This window comes from Salmo salar, chromosome 29 (assembly GCF_965601325.2).
Source record: "Salmo salar chromosome 29, fSalSal1, whole genome shotgun sequence".
Classification (NCBI taxonomy): Eukaryota; Metazoa; Chordata; class Actinopteri; order Salmoniformes; family Salmonidae; genus Salmo; species Salmo salar.
In genome coordinates, this window is record NC_138319.1 from 24,361,805 (window position 1) to 24,371,732 (window position 9,928).

The window sequence follows — 9,928 nt, forward strand, 5'->3', positions numbered from 1 at the left end:
TTCTCCCATTCACAAGTGCATGACCACGCACATCAAATTAGGATAAGAAGTCTTACAGCATAATAAATAATAATAATAATAATAATAATAATAATTCTGTCTTGGCAAAGGAAGGTGGATGCTGCCACCGCTATCTGGATTCTCCTTAGTTTTATTGTCTTTCATTCTTTCCTGATCGTGTTTCAACCCTTAATAATAAATGGAAAAGATCAGCAAATAAAAGCAGGAAATTACATGATGCTATGAAAGGCTGTATTTACTGTTGCCAATAGAACACAGATTGATAGTCTGTTCGTCATCAGGTGGTGAAAAGTTGACATGTTTCCGGCTCGATTTGAAGCTAAACAACAGAAATGGTAACCTTGCGAAGGCTGGGATCCCAGTGATAAGGCAGTGTTTGGCTCACTCTGACTGAGGTGAGGCCTTTCATTCCACCCCAAATAACAAGGCTAGAGGGACCTTGTTATCCTCCTCACTTCTGCACCATGTCTGTCAGCCAGGCCGGCAATTACTCTGTCGGAGCGATTTGGATAGCTTTCCTAAGAGTGTGGCCTGACACCTGTCTGTTAGCTGCACTTGTCTACATATCAGACAGCTCGGTTCACCTAGTATTTAACATTTTTGATTGAGCCTGTCTGGAGTGCCATTACCATGCGCCCGTTCTCCCCATTAAGGTGCCACCAACCTCTTGTGGTACCAATTATGTATCACAGACATCCAGGGGATATTATGCTTGTGAATTAGTACACATGTCGAAAAGGTGAATAAAAGTTTTATAAACACAGAAAAGTATAAACTGTACAGTATAACTTCAAATAGAGAAGTCATATCATTTTCAGATTTGACTGCTAACACTAAAGCCAGCATCACCTAAGGTGGCATCACAAATTAAACGTGTTTCTTTAGAATTGCACAGCAATTGGAGCATTACATTTCAGGTTGTCACCAAGGGTTGGAAAGAAGGCTTGGGGGGGGGGATCACAGTTCATTTCAGCGGCCCTGTGGACCGTGGCAATCTTTTAAAAGCTCATCATTCCCACTAATGCTCATTAGGCTGGCTGAACATGCCTTTAAAAAAGTCCGAATGCCTAACTGAGGCACTGATCCCCCTGATGCACCCTATTGTCTACAGCCTCCTCTTCGCTTCTTTTGCCTTAGCTCACTTTCTCAAAGAGATTCATGGTTGAAACGGAACCACTCGGAGCAGACTGAACTTCAGAAGTTTTCGCTCACTGAAACATCACTGCAGCAGTGTGTAAAGTTGTTTTTCTATCGCTCGTATCTTCCCCTCCATCTGATCATCCATCTGTGGTCACTGCAATATTTTGTAAACACACAATCACACAATCTGAGGACTTATAAATATTTATGGTGTTACAAACAGCAGTACATACTAATAACAGCTGCTTTCCTCCTGTGACAACACCTGTTTGCAACATCAATTAACTACAAGCTAATTATACTTGTAAAATAATTGTATTAGCCTCCTCACAGTTTGGTGGATGAATCCACTACACCTTACTTCAGAATAGCTACAATGATTTGTTCAGTAATAGTCTTCTCACTATATCATTATACGAATGTATTGAGTGTCATGACAACCATCTCTTTGTGTCATGTATGGCATACAGCTGGACCTGAGGGGTTTCCGCTGCTCTGGACCCAGACTCCATGTGGGTCCACATCACAAGTTCTCTCTCTATCAGGAACAGGGTGTTAACATGAGATATCAGACAGATACGATCTCTGCCAGTGTCATTGGCCAGGACACGATTAAGAGTGCAGATCTCCATGGGCAAAAATGCTTTTCTTTTCCAAACACATTTGCTTCCTATTTAGATGAGTCCTTTAATACACACACAAAGACTATACACAACACGAAGACCCCCCCCCCCCCTGCTCTCTCTTTTTTCTCTCATGTCCAACCCTGTAAGTTATGTGCTTACCTCCCTGTAGGGGCGTAAAGCTGTGGCCTCACTGTCGGGTAGCGGTGCAGGGGGAATTAGACTAGACTATGTCCCCACGTTGCACCATTATCTCTGGCTGCAGGGCATGTAACAGCTCCCCTTTGCATGCTCACGCTTGCGGTATGGTGATAATCTGCAGGATATATAGTACAAAGCTATGAGGCCCGCCTTGCGTGGATCATTTCTGTATGAGGGCTGTACTGATTACAGATCCCATCCTGCGTCACTGGTCATGTCTGTGTATGTCTCGGCTCTCTGGGTATTGACAGACATACAGTGCCTTCAGAAAGTATTCACACCCATTGACTTTTCCCAAATTCTGTTGTGTTACAGGGACGGTAGCCTAGTGGTTAGAGCTTTGGACTAGTAACCGCAAGGTTGCAAGATTGAATCCCTGAGCTGACAAGGTAAAAACCTGTCGTTCTGCCCCTGAACAAGACAGTGAACCCACTGTTCCTAGGCTGTCATTGAAAATAAGAATCTGTTCTTAAGTGACTTGCCTAGTTAAATAAAAATCAAATATTTAGGGCCTATCAATCTATCATTATGTTTTCAATGATGATTATGTCATAGACCGGTATTGATCAGACAATTCAGTTAAATAGTTAAATAAAGGTAATTAAAAAAACATCCTGCATTTAAAATGGATTTAGATTTTTGGTCACTAGCCAACACACAGTACCCCATAAAGTCAAATTGGAATTATGTTTTTCAACATTTTTACAAATTAATAAAAAATTAAAAGCTGAAATGTCTTGAGTCAATAAGTATTAAACCTCTTTGTTATGGCTGTCACGTCCTGACCAGTATAGGGGTTATTGGTTATTGTAGTTTGGTCAGGACGTGGCAGGGGGTATTTGTTTCATGTGGTTCAGGGTGTGTTTGAGTATGTGTTTATGTAGAGGGGTGTTTGATTTATTAGTCCGGGGTTTTTGGTTAAGTTCTATGTTGTATATTTCTATGTCTGTGCTAGGGTGTTTAGATCTATATTTATGTATTGGAATTGGGGCCTTCAATTGGAGGCAGCTGTTTATCGTTGCCTCTGATTGAAGGTCCTATATTTAGGAGTATGTTTGTTATGGGAATTGTGGTAGGTTGTTCTGTGCACTGCTGTGTTTAGCCTGCAAGACTGTTAGTTCGGTCGTTTATTGTTTGTTTATTTATTTAAGTGTTCAAAATAAAAAGTGAAAATGAGCACTCAACCCGCTGCGCTCTGGTCCACTTACTACGACGTCCGTGACAATGGCAAGCCTAAATAAGCTCAGGAGTAAAAATGCGCTTAACAAGTCACATAATAAGTTGCATGGACTCCCTCAGTGTGCAATAATATCTTTTAACATGCTTTTTGAATGACTACCTCATCTCTACCCCCTACACACAATTATCTGTAAGGTCCCTCAGTCGAGCAGTGAATTTCAAACACAGATTAAACCATAAAGACCAGGGAGATTTTTCAATACCTCACCAAAGGGCATGGTGAAGTTATTCATTAAACTTTGTATGGTGTATCAATACACCCAGTCACTACAAAGATACAGGCGTTCTTCCTAACTCAGTTGCCAGAGAGGAAGGAAACCGCTCAAGGATTTCACCATGAGGCCAATAGTGACTTTAAAACAGCAATAGAGTTTAATAATGGCTGTGATAGGAGAAAACTGAGGATGGATTAACAACATTGTAGTTACTCCACAATACTAACCTAATTGACAGAGTGAAAAGAGGGAACCCTGTACAGAATAAAAATATACCAAAACATGCATCCTGTTTGTAACAAGGCACTAAAGTAATACTACAAAAAAATGTGGCTAAGTAATACACGTTTAGTCCTGAATACAAAGTGTTATGTTTGGGGCAAATCCATTACAGCATATTACTGAGTACCATAGTGGTGGCTGCATCATGTTATGTGTATGCTTGTAATTGTTAAGAACTGGGGAGTTTTTCCAGATAAAAAATAAATGGAATGGAGCTAAGCACAGGCAAAATTATAGAAGAAAACCTGGTTCAGTCTGCTTTCCACCAGACACTGGAAGATGAATTCACCTTTCAGTAGGACAATAACCTAAAGCACAAGGCCAAGTCTACGTTGGAGTTGCTTACCAAGAAGACAGTGAATGTTCCTATGTGACCGGGCTACAATTTTGACTTAAATCTACTTGAACATCTATGGCAAGAACTGAAAATGGTTGTCAAGCAATGATCAACAACCAGCTGTAATCAATTCCAAATATAAGGGGTACATAACCGGTGGCAGGGAAGTCAGACGCAGGAGAGCAGAACTTGGTAATAGCCAGAGCAGTTTAATAGCAAAACCTACGGCATAAAAAATAACAAGATATGGGTACAAAAACCCGTCGCACACCAATCAACACGATACAATAAACAAAAGACATGGGGGGAACAGAGGGTTAAGTACACAACAGGTGATTGAGGGAATTGAAACCAGGTGTGAGGAAAGACAAGACAAAACACATGGAAAATGAAAAGTGGATCGATGATGGCTAGAAGACCGGCGACGCCGACCGCCGCCCGAACAAGGAGAGGACCCGACTTCGGCGGAAGTCGTGACACCAAAGGTGCTTCTACAAAGTATTGACTCGGGGATGTGAATAGTTATGTAAATTAGATATTTCTGTATTTCATTTTCAAAACATTTGCAAAGATTTCTGAAAACATATTTCACTTTTTCATTATGTGGTATTGTGTGTAGATGGGTGGGGAAAAAAATTGGTTGAATACATTTTGAATTCAGGCTGTAACAACAAAATGTGGAATAAGTTAAGGTGTATGAATACTTTTTGAAGGCAGCGTATGCATGACACACACATAGATCACATGAGCTTTATTAGTTAAGTTTAGGGGTGGCTGGACTCTAATTTACTGGGCCATAGACTGATAGATGATTTGTCAGGCTTCCTTCCAATGGCCCACCCAATCTCTATCTCACAACTAGTGCCTATGTTTATGGCTTGAGGCAGGTGAACTCAAACTTTAAACTTCACGTAAACATTTTACAATATTGTCCTGTGCTTATTACATGATGGTCCTGTGTCCCGGGCCAGGTTATGTCTACTCCAGCATTTTAAGAAGTGTCTAAATGGAGAATCTGTATTGATAGTGCATTTGAGAAATATAAATTGGAGGCCAGTGGCCAAGTTAAATGGAGAGGATGGAGAGGATGGTATTAAAGAATTTGGCAGACTGATGAATGTGGCTTGGCACAGTTATGCATTGTTGAGAGCCAACAGTTCTTTTAATTCCATAGATGTTTGCTAATCAATTACAATAGCAGGAATGAGTTTAATCTTTCCAAGCTTCCATCTTGGAGCTAACTTGGAGAAAATGTCATTTCCAGTAACAACAACAAAAATCCCAGAAATGACCATCTTTAAAGAATGAACACACTAATATGAATATTAGTCTAAATAACCTAGCATAGCGACGGGCGTGTAATTACAACTTCATTTAATGAACATGGTTGCTGGGGTTGTCGTAATCAGCGGCTCGTTTTAATTTGCTTTTGCGGTGCCTCAACCACCGCTTTCCCACTGGTATACTGTGAAATACGAAAGGGGTTCAATATATTTCGAGCAGCGATACTGATTTGATTATGACCATCGTAATAATGGCTGCTGCTGTTTTGCTTCCACTGGAACGTTTGGATGGGTGCCATGGATATTAAGATGAACAAACCATCTTGTTTTTATTTAGTACACACTCTGTATTTAGCAACATATCTTTAACTGAAAAGATGAAGGAGAGCAGTGGAAGTGAATATAACGCTTTAGAACATATTTCAATATGCTATACAAATATACTTTGCAATATTGGGAGAGAGAGAAAGACAGAGAGAGAGAGAGAGAGAGAGAGAGAGAGAGAGAGAGCGAGAGAGAGAGAGAGAGAGAGAGAGAGAGAGAGAGCAGACTGCACCAGAGATGATCATTTATTGAGTAGAAGCTAGTCATTGCTGCTAACCTCTGAGAATCATACTAAGTGTTTTGAATTAGCTGTTTCTATCACAAGCTAGCTGTGACAAGCGCCACCAAATCCCTGCATGCCACACACACCTAACACACAAGCAGTGCGTGACAATAACGTGTGTGACATGAATGTGCTCGTTTTACATTATACTGTATATGTGTTCGGCAGCAGGTGTGTACGTTTGGACTTACGTGTTTCGACAATGTTTGAGCCACACCTCTAGATGGTAATGATCCGGCACAGCCAATTAAAAACCAGCCGGGAAGTTTTTCATTGTCTGAGGGAACACCGCATCGTTTTTCCCCTCAGATGTAATCGTTGCTATTTATGATCGGCAGATTCTGCACCGACCTTTGTCATCAAGCCGCACTTTGTGTTCGCTTGACTGACAAGCCAGCCTCGGAAAAGGTAGAAAACTCTTTGAAAATCAGATCATTGGGGACATTCCCGACGTTCACAATGACAGCTTGGAGGCAGTGGCGGTTCTAGACCATTTCAACTGGGGGGGCCAAGCTGGGGCCAGTTGTACTGTTGGAGGGGCCAGTTACATTAGACGTTATTGTTGTCATATCGTTTTCTTCACTGCATTGCTGGCATTAGCAGGCAAAAGACCATGTTCATAATCATCATCGTTGCCACTGTCTAATAACAGATGTAAAAAAAGAACGATAGCAAAAATGTGTTATGTAAAAATTATTTCATACTCCACATTTAGGGGGGCAACAAGGGGGTCCAAAATTGTTGTCACAGGGGCACTGCCCCCCCCCAGAACCGCTAGTGCTTGGAGGGAGCCGAGTCACAAAGCATTAGGATGAGAAAATCATTCCTCTACTTCCTATGTCTATTTCAGTCACTGATGACTCACGGTGACAATTATATTATTTCTGTATCACACATGTCCCTGTTTCAGTTGAATAAGATAGAGTTATGTTTGTCTTCTATTTCTAATACACTTTGACCGAATGTTTTGAGCTTGTGGGCTTCCATTTTGTTTCGATTGATCATGTTAAATTGGAAGCAGGTTTTTTCTCTGGCTGTAAAGTTTAGCCTTGCTGTACAGCGTAGATTATCTATTTAAAGAAGCAGGCAACTGAGCAGAATCCTCTCTACCGGACCTGAACTGGATGTTTTAAGGTAGGAGTCCACTGAAGGTAGTCTCTTTCATTTTTGCCAATCTATCTCCTGTGAAGAATGGAAATGGAGGTGTTTTCAGTCTGTCAGACGAGCAGGAAGCCAGACAAGTGTTAGGTGATGAGTGTGTGTGTGATGAAGGAAAAGGGTTAGAGATTGGAGAAAGAAAATTGAGAGGAAAAAAAGGAACTCGGAATATCTGTAAGTACTCCACTGTTGTCAACAGCCAACAAGCAGCAAAAGAGGTATTGTTATGCTGAGTAGATGCATTGGGTGTAATACATGCAGATTTGTTAAACTGAATTGGGCGACAGAGAGAACATTACACCACATATTTGACACCTATTTGGATTACCAAGTGTAATTTCTTTTGAAGTACACTATACACTGTAGGGTCAGTTAATGTAGGGCCCTATGAATCTGATTCGACACCAAAATGGGATAGCAACAGAGTCAAGTCTAAAATTAAATGCAGTGTGGTTGACTTATTTTGCTCTCAATAGAGGCCCTATTGAGGTGTACAGCATTTATTGCAAAGTATTTTGCATCTGGACTACTGTCTGTCTTTAGTCATTTTGAGATTTCAAAAAGCATAAGTCTTTTCAGGGGTACGAAAGTTGAGATGGAAGCCCCTTTGGAAAGGTTACTTTCAAGAAAATGTCAAGATTATTATGATGACATATTTTGACTCAATTTAGGCCTTGCCGCTGGTCTTATTTGAATCATGTCAATGCAATGCATAGAGATGTTTCACTATAGACAGCATTCTAACTTGAGATCCATGGAGTTGTTTTTACTATGGACAGCATTCTAATTTGAGATCCATGGAGATGTTTTACTATGGACAGCATTCTAACTTGAGATCCATGGAGATGTTTTACTATGGACAGCATTCTAACTTGAGATCCATGGAGATGTTTTACTATGGACAGCATTCTAACTTGAGATCCATGGAGATGTTTTACTATGGACAGCATTCTAACTTGAGATCCATGGAGATGTTTTACTATGGACAGCATTCTAACTTGAGATCCATGGAGATGTTTTTCTATGGACAGCATTCTAACTTGAGATCCATGGAGATGTTTTACTATGGACAGCATTCTAACTTGAGATCCATGGAGATGTTTTACTATGGACAGCATTCTAACTTGAGATCCATGGAGATGTTTTACTATGGACAGCATTCTAACTTGAGATCCATGGAGATGTTTTACTATGGACAGCATTCTAACTTGAGATCCATGGAGTTGTTTTTACTATGGACAGCATTCTAACTTGAGATCCATGGAGATGTTTTACTATGGACAGCATTCTAACTTGAGATCCATGGAGATGTTTTACTATGGACAGCATTCTAACTTGAGATCCATGGAGATGTTTTACTATGGACAGCATTCTGACTTGAGATCCATGGAGATGTTTTACTATGGACAGCATTCTGACTTGAGATCCATGGAGATGTTTTACTATGGACAGCATTCTAACTTGAGATCCATTGAGATGCTTTATAATGGACAGCATTCTAACTTGAGATCCATGGAGATGTTTTACTATGGACAGCATTTTGACTTGAGATCCATACAGATGTTTTACTACAGACAGCATTCTGACTTGAGATCCATGGAGATGTTTTACTATGGACAGCATTCTGACTTGAGATCCATACAGATTAATATCCATGAACGATTTAGGTGAAAATAGGAGTTTTGCATTCATCTCAACTCTGAATCTCCCTAAATGTGATATGTCTTTTACAAACCTTCAACAAAAGTACTGTCCTCCCGAGTAGTCCTTCGATTGGTTGAATATGCTATCAACCGGTAATTGGCTTCTGAAAGCAATGAATCACTATTCACCCTTCTATTTCCTTCGATATGAACCAATTTCTTCCATAAACACTGACATAGCTAACACACAGACAAGCCCGTTAAGCCTAGCCAGGGATGATGATTTATTTTCCTATTGTAATTCTGATGACTTAGGCCCACTAGGATCGGTAATTGGCCCTATCACAATTCAACCCTTCAGGGGCTGAGCCGCCATTAACAAGGAGCTGTAAAAAAAAAGAAAAAAAATACAATTACACTAAATCAATCAGGAAGTGAAAATGGAGCTTTTATGAAAGGCAATGACAAAAGAGACTAGCGCCACAATGTCTCCCGTAGAACCCATGTTCCATTGTCTACTGCCTTTGTGGCCAACATATGAAAAAAAACTTGGAAAAACACCACTTCTGTTGTGTCAGCCTATTTATCTCAGTTCCATTATGATGTTCTTTCTCTTGGGATTGACAAGAAAAGCAGGGTGAAAACAAAAGATATCTTTTGCAAGCAAAACCAATCACGTCATGCATATTCACAGTGCTGTGTATATTTTCCTTTTGCAAAGTGTAGGGCAGTGCAGTGATTAGGTTCCAAGGCTGTGGTGTCCACTCAGGAATCACGCACAGACGTGAACATGCTCTCTCTCTCTCGCTCTCTCCCCCACACACACACACACACACACACACATGATTGTATACTCTCACTCCCACGTCTGTTGTTCACACATCATCCATACCCTCTCTTTTCACATGTACACACAGATAAATGATTAAATACCATCACACACACAGGCACAAATAATGTTGCATAAGAATACAGTACCAAATATGGCTATCTTCTGTATTACGACACAACTGATTGGCTCAAACGCATTAAGAAGGAAAGAAATTTCACAAATTACCTTTTAACAAGGCACACCGGCTAATTGAAATGCATTCCAGGTGACTACCTCATGAAGCTGGTTGAGAGAATGCCAAAAGTGTGGAAAGCTGTCATCAAGGCAAAGGGTGGCAATAAAATATA